Source organism: Typopeltis vanoorti, chromosome 10, assembly GCF_054136105.1.
Source record: "Typopeltis vanoorti isolate ZY-2024b chromosome 10, IOZ_Tvanoo_1.0, whole genome shotgun sequence".
In the NCBI taxonomy this organism is placed as follows: Eukaryota; Metazoa; Arthropoda; class Arachnida; order Uropygi; family Thelyphonidae; genus Typopeltis; species Typopeltis vanoorti.
In genome coordinates, this window is record NC_143558.1 from 58704475 (window position 1) to 58718851 (window position 14377).

The following is a 14377-nucleotide window of genomic DNA, read 5'->3' on the forward strand; positions in this document are numbered from 1 at the left end:
AACATTGATATACCACAGCTGAAGTACGTCAGAAAGGGGCAACGGAAATGTGGAGATATATATAGAAAGATGTAGGAGAATTGCAGATAAACAAAAGTATGTGAATTTAAAACCGGAGTTTCCAAGGGTGGGCTCTGAATTCTTTGGGAAGATGGTGAAAGATAGAATATTTTTAGGAGAAAGGAGAAGGATAGACTATGATGAATCAAGATTATGGGTAGGAGTGACGGGGTGTGAGCCGTTTCATCACATTAGCCGTCTCTTCACTGGAAGCTGCTTAATAGTGATAGCTTTGGGCTGGCTATCTCTTATTAGCTATCAGGGGAGAATGAACTGCCCACTCAGTCTCTAAAAGTTAGGGGTAAAACGGACTCTCTCTATAAAGATAAAAGGTATTAGCTAATTAATTTATTATTATAATTTAGCGCCTGTGTAGATTAGCCGAGATGGCATTCGACTTCTCGGCGACTGGAATCGAACTTAAGAGATATAGTCGTAAGTTCGATTCCAGTCGCCTAATAGAGGAACTTTCACTAAGCCTATTTTCTATCGGTTTCCGAGTTAGTCGATCTCTGGCAAAAGCAAGCGGGACTTTTCTCCCTGAAAATCGGGATTTTCGTACCATAAACGTAAGAATAAAAACAACCGTAGAACCCTTATAATTTTCAGACAGTAAACATAGTATTAGGATTAGGGTCCATGAGATTACGGTACTTAGCAGTCACCTCTCTTCACTGGACGCCATCCATCCACGAGTATAATCAATGATAATCTTGGCCTTGTTATATCTGATACGCCTCTGCTGCAGTTTGAACTCCCCCCCCATCACTCTCCAAAAGAGATAGCTTGCCCAAGGCTACCACTAATTTAAGCGGCATAAAAAATTACATTTTGGAATCATTTATTATAATATACAGCGAATCCTCGTGGTCAGATTTTCGAATAAAAATAATGAGCTATCACCTTTTATTCACTATTAGGGAGTGGGCAAGCCCTTTCAAACCTATGTAGCTTTTGGAGACTGGAGCGGGCAGTTCAATCTCCACTAGTAGCTAATGAGAGAGTGCTGTCCCAAGACTATAAATAATTATAAGCGACAACCGATGAAGAGACGGCAAACAAGTGATGCAATCTCTTGGTACCTAATCCTAATAGGATATTTATTGTCTAAAATAATGTACGTTCTACGAGTCGATTTTCCTGAGTTTACGAGACTAAAAATCCGAGTTTCCAGGAGAAAAAACTCACTTGTTTGTGCTAGAAATCGTCTAGGTTCAGTCAGCGACTGTCTGCAGATAGACTAATTGAAGATGGACTGAACTTAAGTTTCCCTTCAGGAGAATGCATTCACACTTCTAGTGAGCCGCACATGGTTTTTCGAAAATTGACTCAACCCTCAACTGATGAAGAATGGGTTTGAACATGCTGCATGCCAATTTTTTTTTAAAAAAAGTAAGTTCAGGCTAAAGGTATTCTGATAAGAGCTTTTTTTTTCTTCCAAGAATGTACTCGAAGCCGTGTTATCCTTTGAAAACATGTGCCAGCCATTTCTCTCCATAGCAATCCTAAATTGCTATCCAAGATTCTCTGGGCATCCCAAGAGGAGAATGCAGCAAACAGTTGCTCTCACTTTGTTGCTACTAAATCTAACTCTATATATTATTATTAGAAACGGTGCAAGTTCTACCATCTAAATTTTAATTTCAGGGATTTATAAAAATTTTCAGGTGAAATCCCAACCTGTCATTGCAAGACATCAACTAAGTCAGAAACCGCTCAAAAAAAAAAAGTCAAAAAAGAAAAAAAAGTTTCTACTTGTTGATCTACAGTAGAATCAAATTTATTATAGTCTTTCTTTGAGTGTGCTACTCCTATGGATCTCAAATGTAATTTAATTTAATGTAAATGTAAAATGATTCACTGAATTTATCAAAAAAAATCAGCTAATAACTTCTATTCCTTACAGGGAGGAGGCGAGGCCGTTTTATCCCTATCTAACTTTTGATGACTGAGCGTGCAGTTCAATCTCCACTGGTAGCGAATCACAGATAGCTGGTCCATGGCCATCACTAATTTAAGCAGCCCGCAGTGAAGAGACAGCTCAACAGGTACCGCCATCTCATGGTTCCTAATCGTAATACAATATTTTTAATGTCTGAAATAGTGTGGGTTATATGGTCGATTTTCTTGAGCTTTTACGGGACGAAAGATTGGAGTTTCCGGGAGAAAAAAAACTCGCTTTCCCGTGCCAGATAACAACTAACTCGGGAAACGCACGTAAAAAGGTTTATAAAAAAATCCTTCTAGTCGGTGACTAGACCTCAACGTAAGTCTATCTTTCAGCAGCTTGGCGCTGAGAAATACCACCATCACTTCCACTGAGCTACAAAGGCTCACTTACAAAACTAATACATTTATTTATTTAGAGCTATTTTTCCCAAAAGGTTCTAGGAGGTGCCTGGTTTTTTTATCATTATGAATATTGATTTGCAGTCAGTTTTTATCCTTCATTCTTTGCTCACCGTGAATTCAGGAAATCAATGATCAAAGCTTTCAGGTAATCGATTACACCAGATAAGTGTTACTTCAATTCCAATATGTTTAGTGTGACTGTGATAATATTGGTTCTGTGAAGGAGCTGAAGGATTAAGAATTTTAATTTACGAAATAAAAACCCTGTTTGCCGACGCGAAAAATCGACAAACTCCAGAACCGACCGATGAAAAGTTCATCTATTAGGAGAATAGAACTGAACATATAATATTCTTTCTTTGGACGGTTTAGCAGCATGGAAAAAACAATTTTCACTTTGATTATGATTAATAATTTTTTTTCAGTTTAATTTGGCCATTTAAATGGTCACATTAGATTAGAAAAAAAAAAGGATACCTTTAGTAGCTGTATCAAATGTTTATAAAAAAATAAACTTTTCTTCTCTGCAACGAAAATTGTAAGAATATAATGACAGTACTAAAAAGGTTGAATTTCCGGTAGTCTTCTTATTCAAAGGACTGCTTATCAACGAATAATGACAGTACTAAAAAGGTTGAATTTCCGGTAGTCTTCTTATTCAAAGGACTGCTTATCAACGAATAACCAGGCGCGAATATAACGAAGTTTTGGAAGCGTAGTGAAGCACGTTTTGAAGTTGAATTTCTTCAGAATCTTGGCCAGTTTTGATGAAAGAGAGCTGATGTAAGGCAAGGAGATGAAGGCTCTTGGGGAAGAGGGATCTTCAGAAGTAGTTGAGTGCCTGGGGGAAAAAAAAATTTGTCAATTTTCTTTGGAAAGAAACCATTGTTAATAAACGTTTTTTTAAGAAAACGGAGTTATCTTAAAAAAAATTTCAATTTCTGTTTCTTCTGTAAGTAATGATTTGGTTCGGTGAGCTAAAGTGGAAATAATACCACATTTTTGTGGGGGATAGTGATGGGAGGAAGCATGAAGGTATCTGTCAGTATGAGTAGGCTTTCTAAAAATTGAGATTTTAATGCTCTCCGCACATCTGATAAGTTTGAGGTCTAAAAAGGGAAGGCAGTGATCTGATTCCAGTTCGAAGGTGAAAGAGATTTTTTCATGGCATTTGTTTAGGTGGTCTAAAAATAAATAGAGGTTATTGACACCGTCTTCCCAGATGAGGAAAATATCAGCAATATAGCGGTACCAGACTTTTGGTTTAAAGTGAAAGGAGTTAATAGCTTTTTCTTCAAAATCGTTGAGAAATATATCCGCAAGTATCAAAGAGAGTGGGCTTCCCATAGCCAGACCTGAGTTTTGTAAGTAGATCTTGTTATCATATTTGAAGTATCCTGACTTTATGCAATGGGAGAGAAGAGCAAAGAGTTTTTTTGATAATTTGTTCTTGAGAAGATCGAGGACTTCTTGAGCAGGTACATTTGTAAAGAGAGAAACAATATTAAAACTGGCCATTAAATCTGTTTTTTTAAGTTTGATGATTTTAGTAACAAAATCTGCAGAGTTTTTAATATGTGAAGAGGAAATTCCAGAAAGATTTCTTAGAAAACTCGTTAGAGATTTGGAGAGAATATAAGTGGGAGAGTGTATGCCCTCAACTATAGGTCTGAGTGGGCAGTTATTTTTGTGAATCTTGGGGAGACCATACAGTCGAGGTATCAAGGGATGAAGTGACCTAAGAGAAAGCCGAATATATATATATATATATATATATATATATATATATATATATATATATATTCGGCTTTCTCTATATATATATATATATATATATATATATATATATAAATCAGCTAACGCCTATGTTGTTCCCGTATTTGTATACAAAAAATAACACAACATTGATATACTCATATTTGCATTAGAAAAAGTATAAAAATAATCAGTTCAAACTTAAATTAAAAAAATTATTAACTGTAATTTTTTTCTTTCTTTGGTTTCAGCAAATACAGTCATCCCTCGACTTACATCCGTTCGAAGATACGACCGTGATTCCATAAGGGAATAAATAACATTTTCGACTACACTTTCGAACAAAACGCAAGCGAGCGCAAATTAAAAAGCTTTCTATTTAGAAGTAATGCATCATACCAGTGCCAACAGCAATTCAGCGGCAACCTCCCTCGACAGTCAGCAGGTGTCTTCAACAGTTCTTCTGTTGATTTTGTGTTGAGAAATAGGCTATTTGTGTATTTACCTTTAAATATTTCGCGATATTTTGTGGTGGGACATGCCCAAACAAAAAACCTTCTGAAGAATCACCGAAAAATAGACGAGTAATTGATCTTGAAACGAAGTTGCAAGTTATAAAGCAAAAAGAAGCTGGTAAGCCCCTCGGTGTAATCGCACATGACTCTTGATGATCTCATTCTACAGTTACAACCATTTTGAAAAATAAGGATAAAATCGTACAGGCTTCGAGAGGATCTACTTCCATTAAATTGACGATAGTGGAGAATAAATGACAAGGTCCTATTAGTTACGTGGAAAGGCTACTTGCATCATAGATAGAGGGCCTGAACTAAAAGCGTATACCCATTTGAACTGGGACAGTAACCCGGAAGGCACGAATTCTCTTCCACATGTTCAAGAAGAAAGCATGACCAGAATACAACTACGAATTCAATGCTTCTTCCAGTTAGTTCATTAGATTGAAGCAGCGTTTTGTACTGCATAATGTGAAGGCGGCAAAGAAGTTTGTGGAGAAATTGGGTAAAATCATTACGCAGGAAAATTATTTGCCACAGCAAATATTTAATATGGATGGGCCCTCGTTGTGTCTAAAAAAATATCCGAGCGGACATTCATCCACAAAAAGCTAAAATCTATGCGTGGTTTCAAAGCTCTTAAAAACTGTATTACGATTCTGTTAAGAAGGGGGGGGGGGTAATGTGGCTTGATGTAAACCGAAACCATTTGTGATATGGAACAGTGAGAATCATTGAACCTTCAATAACATTAGAAAGCATACCCTTCCAGTTCATTATCGGAGAAATAAGAAGTCGTGGATGTCTCAATGATCGGATGCCTTAATGAATTCTTATGCGAGTGAAATGGAGAGCTATTGAGTGAAAGAAAATGTAGCGTTTAAAATTTTATTAATCCTGGATAACGCTCCAGGTCATCCGTCTTATATCTATGATCTTCATCAAGATCAAGGCCATATTTCTCCCTCCAAACATTGCTTCATTGATCCAACTGACTGGTCAGCGAGTTCTTTAAACACTGCAAGAACTCCCTAATCCATCGGTTCATCCATCGGAAACTCGCTTACCGTGCCAGAGATCGACTAACTTGGGAACCGGTCGAAAAAAGGCTTAGAAAAATTTCCTCTAGTCGCCGACTATACTCGAAACCAAGTCTTCCTTCGTGCGGCCAAGCGCCGTGGTATGCAAACGCCACATCCACTGAGCTACACAGGCTCTTTCAAACATAGTTCTGGATATAGCTAAACGCTCTTTACAACGTTCTTATAAAAAAACAGAATCAACATCTAAACCAAAATTATGATGTCTTGTTTCTAAACAAATCAAGCCTTTCCAAGTTCCAGATAATTGGATTGTCAACGTATCCGGTCGGCCTTTAACCGATAATGAAACACCCATCCTCTCAAAAGGACATGATTTCTGTATTGTCCCAAAAAAGATTCGATATCTAGATTTTCTAGTTAATATCGAACGAAACCTCATTCATCTGTCAAGTGAAAAAGCTAATGCTCTCCATCTAGAAGTTGCTTCTTCGCTACTTAAAGCTAACCTTCCTAAATTCAACTTATCTCCTCCTGAAAAGAAAGCTATACGAAGAAACAACAGTCACCTCATCATTACCAAAGCTGACAAGTGAAAAGCGACAGTAATTATGGACTCTTCAAACTATAGAAGAAAACTTTCCCTTTTATTTCGAGAACACTCAACATGCCAGGAACTCAATTACGATCCAACCAACAGACAACTGAAGAAATTAAATTCCCTTTTAGATGAGGTCATAAGTTTAGATATAGACACTATTCAAAGACAAAAAAACACATTTTGCAAGGCTTCTCAGGTTTTATAGTCTACCAAAAATACATAAGACAGATATTGCTCTTCGCCCTATAGTGAATTGTATTGATTCTCCTACCTATCGCATCGTCAAATATCTATCTAAATTATTGAAGTCATACATTGGCAAACTCACGCTGTTTTTTGAAAAACTCTTCTGATTTCTTAAATAAATTAAAAAACTTCTCTTTACAACCTACAGATCTTATGGTTGCCTTTGGTATAGAATCTTTATATACGAATGTACCTCTCAAAGAGACTTTGGAATTACTAGCTGACATCTTCCCACAAGATATTATAAAACTATTCGATTTCGTAATGCACTCTGGATACTTCTTATGTCAAAATAAATTTCATAACCAAGTGGAAGCAACAGCCACGGGAAGTCCCCTCTCTCTCTCTCTCTCTCCTGCTCTTGCAAACTTTTATTTAGAACATCTAGAAGAAGTCCTGTTTTCATCTATATTCCCTCAACTATCCTTTTGGGTTCGATATATAGACGACATCTTTGCTATATGGCTTCACGACAGAGACTCCTTACCTTCCATTTTAAACAGTATCAATTCCTTACATCCTCGTATAATGCTTACCATGGAAATTGAAAAAGACAGCAAGTTATCCTTTTTAGACGTCCTTCTCATCCGTTCACCTTCTGGTGTTATTACAACAACAGTTTATAGAAAATCAACTCTCACAGGTCGTTGTATTCTCAAATAATTTGCTCATCACCCTTGTCAAAAAAACAGGAGTCGCAAAATGTTTAATCCGACGAGCCAAAACTAACTGTTCAACTTCTCATTTATTAAAGAAAGAACTTTCGACTATCAAACATCACGAAATTAAATGGCTTCTCCGAAAAGAGTACACAACATCTTTTCGATTCTTACAAACCAACACAGAAAAACCAAGATTCAATACTTCGAGTTCCAGTTCCTTACATTTCCGGGATTTCAGAACCAATTTCAAGAATTCTGAAGAAATATTTAACAGCCACTTATGCACCTATTAACAAATTATCCACCCATTTTCCTTCATCTAAAGATAAACTCTCAACCTTGTCTCTATCTGGTGTGTATCAAGTTCCTTGGACAAACTGAACGTTCTATAGAAAAAAGAATTCAAGCGCATTAGTCATGAATTCAACACAATAAACCTGAGAAATCTGGATTAGCTCAGCATGGTTTAGAAACAAGCCCCAACATCCTTTAGTCCAAGTCTCTCCTCCTACACAGATGTCGCTACAAATTTGAACGTCTATTTAAAGAAAGTGTGGAGGCCTTACCTCAACGTCCTAACTTGAATCGTAATGACTGTATATCTATATCAAAAATTTGGGAAAGTTAAAATCAGGACAACAGATTAATTTTTTTTTTGCAGTGTACGGTTATTTAAGATCCTTATATGAATTTCTGAATTAATATCTTCAATTATGCTTTTTAAAAATTTTTTACTCTTCTAATACTTAGCGATATGAAATCACGGGGCGCTTTCTATGCATGAATGATCAATTATTCGTATTCCACTTTGTTTTTTTAAAACTATTCCTATGTAGCCACTGAAGATGGCCTGAAAATATTCAGACCGAAATATTTGGCAAATTAAACAATATTCTTGTGCTAACGTGTATATATTTCTAATCATTGTGTCACAAATATCGTTAAAAAAGCATATTTTTTATTCGTTTCAACACTGAAAATGAGCGTTCCGCACATTTTTATTTGAACAATGTATTTCAAATGGAAGTTGAGGCCTCACAAAATTTTATATTATGAATTTACTATTTAAAGATAAGTATTTTATTTTCCAGCTACAATTAGGCTGTTTTTTATATTGTTGCTTGTGAGGCGTAAGGTTTTAAAACGCGCCTCATAGAGAAATTGAGGCCCAGCTTGCGCCTTATGGTAAATGACCATGACGCACCGTTTGACGTTCCTCAAGCCCTCCTCAACGTAACGTAGGTGACTTTTTTACAGTTTTAATATTTTGTAGTTCCCACTTGGTTCTTGGGCGTGCGAGCGAGGCGACAGTCACTCCAACGTCCCTGTTCGACTCTCGTTACTACGAGAAACGAACTTAGGTCTTTAGCATTCGATCGGCGAAAATTGAATATCAAACCTAAGCTCCTTTATGCAAGAAAGTGAAATCATAATTTCTGAATAAGTTTTCAAACGAACCGCATTAAATTTCAATGCTTGTTGATGTTATTTGTATCCTAATTCAGTATGGTTCTTTTGAAATTTAAAGTTCCAAAGCAATTAGATAACGATTGTTTTCCCACTCATTGGATTGGAAAGGCGAAATTGCGATGAGAAAATTATCCTATATTTTTCAGGCTGTACTACTGCTAGCTGGCAGTTAATGTTTTCCAGGGACCTTTATTTCTCTCTCTCTTTCTCTCTTCGAGACTGGGTTTTCCTTCGAAAAAAGAAATATTAAGAAAAAGAGAGAAAGTGGATTTAGAACAAGCAATATTTTCAAATATAGTGCGTATTATTATTATATGATTAGTCAGCCAGGGAGTCCAAGGACTTATTGCGAGAGAGCACTCTGAACTCTACTTTGCTAAATAATACTGTTAATTCTCCCTTATTCGCAGTCAACCTCGTCCCGAATATATTAAATGGAAAATTTCAGAAAAAAATTAATTTATAATTACATGGCAGAGTGGTTATTAGATCATTATTTCAATGCCAAATATTTGTGAAAACTATTATTATTATTATTATTATTCGTGACACCTCCAAGGAGTCCGAAGACTCATCGCGGGAGAACACCTATTGTACAACTCTCCGTCTCCACCACTACACCGAACCTCTACTACTAATCATCTACATCAGCGCCATCTACTGTCCAACACCACCACCACCACAGGTAGTATTTTTTGTCTTTAAATTGCGTGTGTTCTGAAGGGCCGATTTTTCTGTATGCGGGAGAAAAAAACCCTGCTACCTCAGCATGAGATCGGCTAACTATGAAAGCTCCCTAAGTTGATCTGAGATCTTACGAGAATGCAATCCTCGGCAACCTGGAGTTTCCCCTAAAAACCTGCACTACTTAAGTAGCTAAATCAACTCGGGCAGGCAGAGAATTGCATTCTCGTAAGCTCTCAGATCAACTTAACTTTCATAGTTTTTACAAATATTCGGCTTTGAAATAATGTTGGCTCTAATATCCACTTTGCTTATGTATTTTACATCGCCGAAATGAAGCCGATGGCTCTTTCTTTAGTAATAGACAATTCATAAGTTTTTTTAAATTTGCCTGCCGTTCTGAGTAGTTCTCGGTTATCAGATCGATTGTCGCGGTATCGCAGTGCTTGTGTTCAACTGTCCCTCATTTTACTTAATAATGATCCCAAAGTGGAAGAGTAGCGATGCTGACAATTCCGATATGCGAAAGAGAAGCCGTAAAGGACTTCCTGTTAAGGGAAAAAGGTGAAAGTTTTTGACTTCATAAAATAATAAATAAATAAATAATAAACGCATGCTGAGGTTACTAAGATTCCATTCACATTCAGATAACGTTTATTACAGTATGTTGTTATAATTATTCTATTATTATTATTATTATTACGGGCAAATCCTAGGAGTCCATAGACTCATCGACGGTGGCCCTAAACATTATATCAAGAACAACTATTCGGCATTCGCACAGTATCTATCATACTTTGCTTTGAATTCATTTACAGTGATGGTACCCACAACAAACTCTGGCAGCTTTTTCCACTCATTCAGCACACTCTAAGTAAATAACGTAGTTCTAACAACCTTGCTAACTACACTCTTGCTGAGTTTCCATGAATTTCCCTTAGTTCTCCCATCACCAGACTGTTCTGAAAAATTTCCTCTGAATTAGTCTTGTAAAAACCCTTCAGTAATTTGAATGTCTCAATCATAACACCCCTTTTCCGCCTATCAATCAATTTCTGTAATCCATAGATCTTCGACCTATTCTAGTAAGGTTCATTTCATAGACCAGCTATCATCTTGGTCACTCGCCTCTGGATCCTCTCTACCTCCTCCCCCCATCAAGAAGAAACCGAGAGCACAGATCTGGGTACAGTAGTCAAGATGGGGTTCTTATTAAGGCTGGATAAAGAGAAACAATAACCTACTTATCTCTGCTCATCAAAGCATTCTTCAGTAACCAAGTGATCTCATACGCTGATCTAGCCACTTTTGCTATGTATCCACCAACCCATTCAAATCTCCTGCTTCGTCAACTTACTGGAGTACCGTTCCACCAATGTGATATACTGCTGCTAATTTTGTAACCCCAAAATGCATAACCTTACACTTTGCTACATTAAACTGATATCCATTCTCATTAGCCCAGACTACCAATCTTTCCAAAACATCCTGCAAAATTTTGACATCATATGCATTCACTATTGCTATACCCAACTTCGCATCATCAGCAAATAAATGATCAGTTCCTCTCATCAGATACTTTCCTATTTTATTAATGAACAAACTAAACAGTAGTGGAACAAGAACAGAACTCTGCAGCACCACTAGTAACAGGCCTACTGGCCTGGACTCCAATCTTAAATAAACTACTGTCTGATATCTCTCCATCAACCACCCTCCTATCCAACTCACCAACCCTATATCCATCTCTGTGTGCTGCAGTTTACTAATTAGAATTCCAGGGGGGCGAATGCTGGCCTTGAAATTCATGCTTTCTCTTGTCATCATTCAGGGAGTGAGAGGTGTGATTGAAGTCTGGTTAGCAGAATAATGAATTACTGACCATTTAAAACTATATATTTAGAAATTTATGCACATTTAATCATACAAATATAACATTTATTTTACAAATGATATTCTATCTTTTTCAATTTAGCTGCTTGAATACAAATTCTATCCTACGGTTCATCTTTATCAACTGGTCAATAACATCTTCATAAAAAGTTGATTGTAACTTAATTTTCCCAAGCAACACACACAATTGTAAAGGCTATCTGAAGCTCACTGGCTAAAGCTACTTTGGCCTGTGTTTAAGACAATGTGAAGGAAGTGGAAATGGCTATTTGCACGTATGAAATCACAGTGCTGCAGCGAGGACCTGAAAGCTCCGACAATCGAGCAAGCCAAGGTAGCTTTGACTATACAGCAAGCTTCGATACACAACACAAAACTCAATTATTGCTGATCAAGCTTAAGACGTCTTCTGTCTACAAAAATAAAAGCCTAAATGGAATGCTTATAAACATACGCATTTATTAACAAATAACGAGCCTGTGTAGCTCAGTGGATGTGGCGTTTGCCAACCACGGCGCTTGGCCGCACGAAGGAAGACTTGGTTTCGAGTCTAGTCGGCGACTAGAGGAAATTTTTCTGAGCCTTTTTTCGACCGGTTGCCGAGTTAGTCGATCTCTGGCACGGGCAAGCAGGTTTTTCCTCCCGGAAACGGGTTTTTCGTCCTGTAAACTCAAGAAAATCGACCGTAGAACCCACATTATTTCAGACATTAAATATATCGTGTTAGGGTTAGGGAACACGAGATAGCGGCATATCTGAGCCGTCTCTCTTCACTGAGTACTTAATTAGTGATAGCATTGGGCCATCTATCTCTGATTGGTACCAGTGGAGATTGAACTGCCCACGCAGACTCCAAAGTTAGATAGGGATAAATGGCCTCGCCTACTCCCCGTATACAGGAATAAAAAGGCGTTAGCTGATTTTTTTTTGATATTACCATATAAATAATTCTTCTTTCTCAAGTAAAGAGCTCGCACAGCAAGCATAACATGCATGGTTCGCCCCTGTAAATTCCATGTGGTATCCTGTCAAAGGCCTTAGCAAAGTCCATTAGTGTAACTGTAAATCCATTACCCTTATCCAGTTCAGCCATCACTGTATTATAAAACGTGAGCAAGCTACTGAGGCATGATCTACCCTTCACAAAACCATGCTGTCCTCCATACAGTATTCCATTTTCTTCTGTCCATTCCTGTATTTTGCTCTTGACTAATATCTCCAAAACCTTGACAACGATTCCTGATATGCTGATCGGTCGGTAATTTGCAACAGCAGTCTTGGAACCTCCTTTATGCAATGGAACTATCTTCTCCTCTCTCCACCCCCCTCGGGACTAACACAGAGCTGAGATTTAAATTAAACAATATGGTCAATGGAACTGATAATACATTTACCGCTTCACCTAAGAGTCGAGCTGGTATACCATCCAGTCCCACAGATGTATTTACATTAAGGTTCTGTAGTATACTATTCACCTCCATTTGATCACTTCAATTCCTGTATCAGCCATTTGTTCTCTCATTCCTGCAATGACACAGCCTGGATGTTTTACTCTTGCAAAGTGTTCGCTTAGTAATTGTACTATTTCAGTTGATTCAGTTACCTCCCTGCCATCGGCATTCCTTAGAATCATTTTGCCATATACATTTTTTCTTTTACTTGCAGCATATCGAATGAACTGTTTGGGATTCGGATTCACTTTATCTTGCATTGCTAACTTACTTTCATAATCTGCTTTAGCTTTTCTTACCACACTAGTTAGTCTCCTGGCCAGTGCTTTGTACCGTTCCTGTGCTTGTGCCTGCAGGTCACTTTTCTCCTTAAATTTCATCCATGATTGTTTCTATTTTTTCAGCTCAAGCTTAATTGTGTTATTCATCCATGTAACTCGCACTTGATTTACTCTCCCGACTCTAGGTATGCAATCAGCTATTACCTCCCTCAAATACTCCTTAATTACTTTCCATGCACTATCGACATCCAGCCCTTGCAGTTTAACATGCCATGGCACTGATCTAAGAAATCTCCCAAGCTTGTCATACTTACCAGCCCAGTAATTCCACATGTACCCTGTCTTAATTGAAAATTCCACACATTAACCACTTCCCAGGTCAAGACCTTATGATCACTCTCACTAACTGGTGGCAATATGGTTATATTCATAATAGTCAATTTCTCAGATGTAATTACTAGGTCAAGCACCCTCGAACCCCTAGTATATTCCCTTACATGCTGTCTCAGGTAGTTATCCCTTAGTAACTGCATAAAATTCATTTCCTTCCCCCCATTTGTCCTAACCTCCCTCCAATCAATGTTATCATAGTTGAAATCCCCATAATAATTACCTGTCCTCCACTCATTGAGTCTATTTGCCTATGCATACTGTCTCCATCATATATTCGGTTGCCTGGTCTATAGGAGCACCCAGCTGTAGATTTTGTTCTGCTGACCTCAATCTCAGATCGGATAGCCTCAAATGTGGTATTTTGACTATCCTGAAGTTGAACTTCTATTCTCTTTGGTTGCAGTTCATCAGGTATCATCAATAACACTCTTCTCCCATTCTTTTCTCTCTCTGTCTTTCCTGTACACACTATAACCTTCACATTCTATCCCAATAATTATAACATCTTCTGTTAACCATGTCTCACTAATGTCAATAACCAATAACCCGTGGCCAGGAAGAACTTATCAAGGCCAAAAATTCCTCCTTCTTATTCCGAATACTCCTGGCATTAGTATACATAAAGTGCAGAAGTTCCCTAGCCCCCCCTCCCCTATTTTGACACCTTATACTAACTATCCCATTTTGGTTTGTTTTCCTTCGTCCTAACTCAGCCATATTATACACATTCTTACACTCAACTGCCTACCTGATGTTTGCATGTCCACTTACCAGCATCCCCACCCTCCCTAAAAGCTCTAGTTTCCCTGATTCTGCAAATTCACTTTCAGTTCATTCAGCAACAATTTTTCTAGTCTCTGAACACCAAATCCATTCAGATGCAAACCATCCTTTATAAGTCCTTTCGCCCGTCAAACTCATTCCACAAACTCCACACCTCTCCTCCTGCATAATCTACGCATAGAATCATTCGC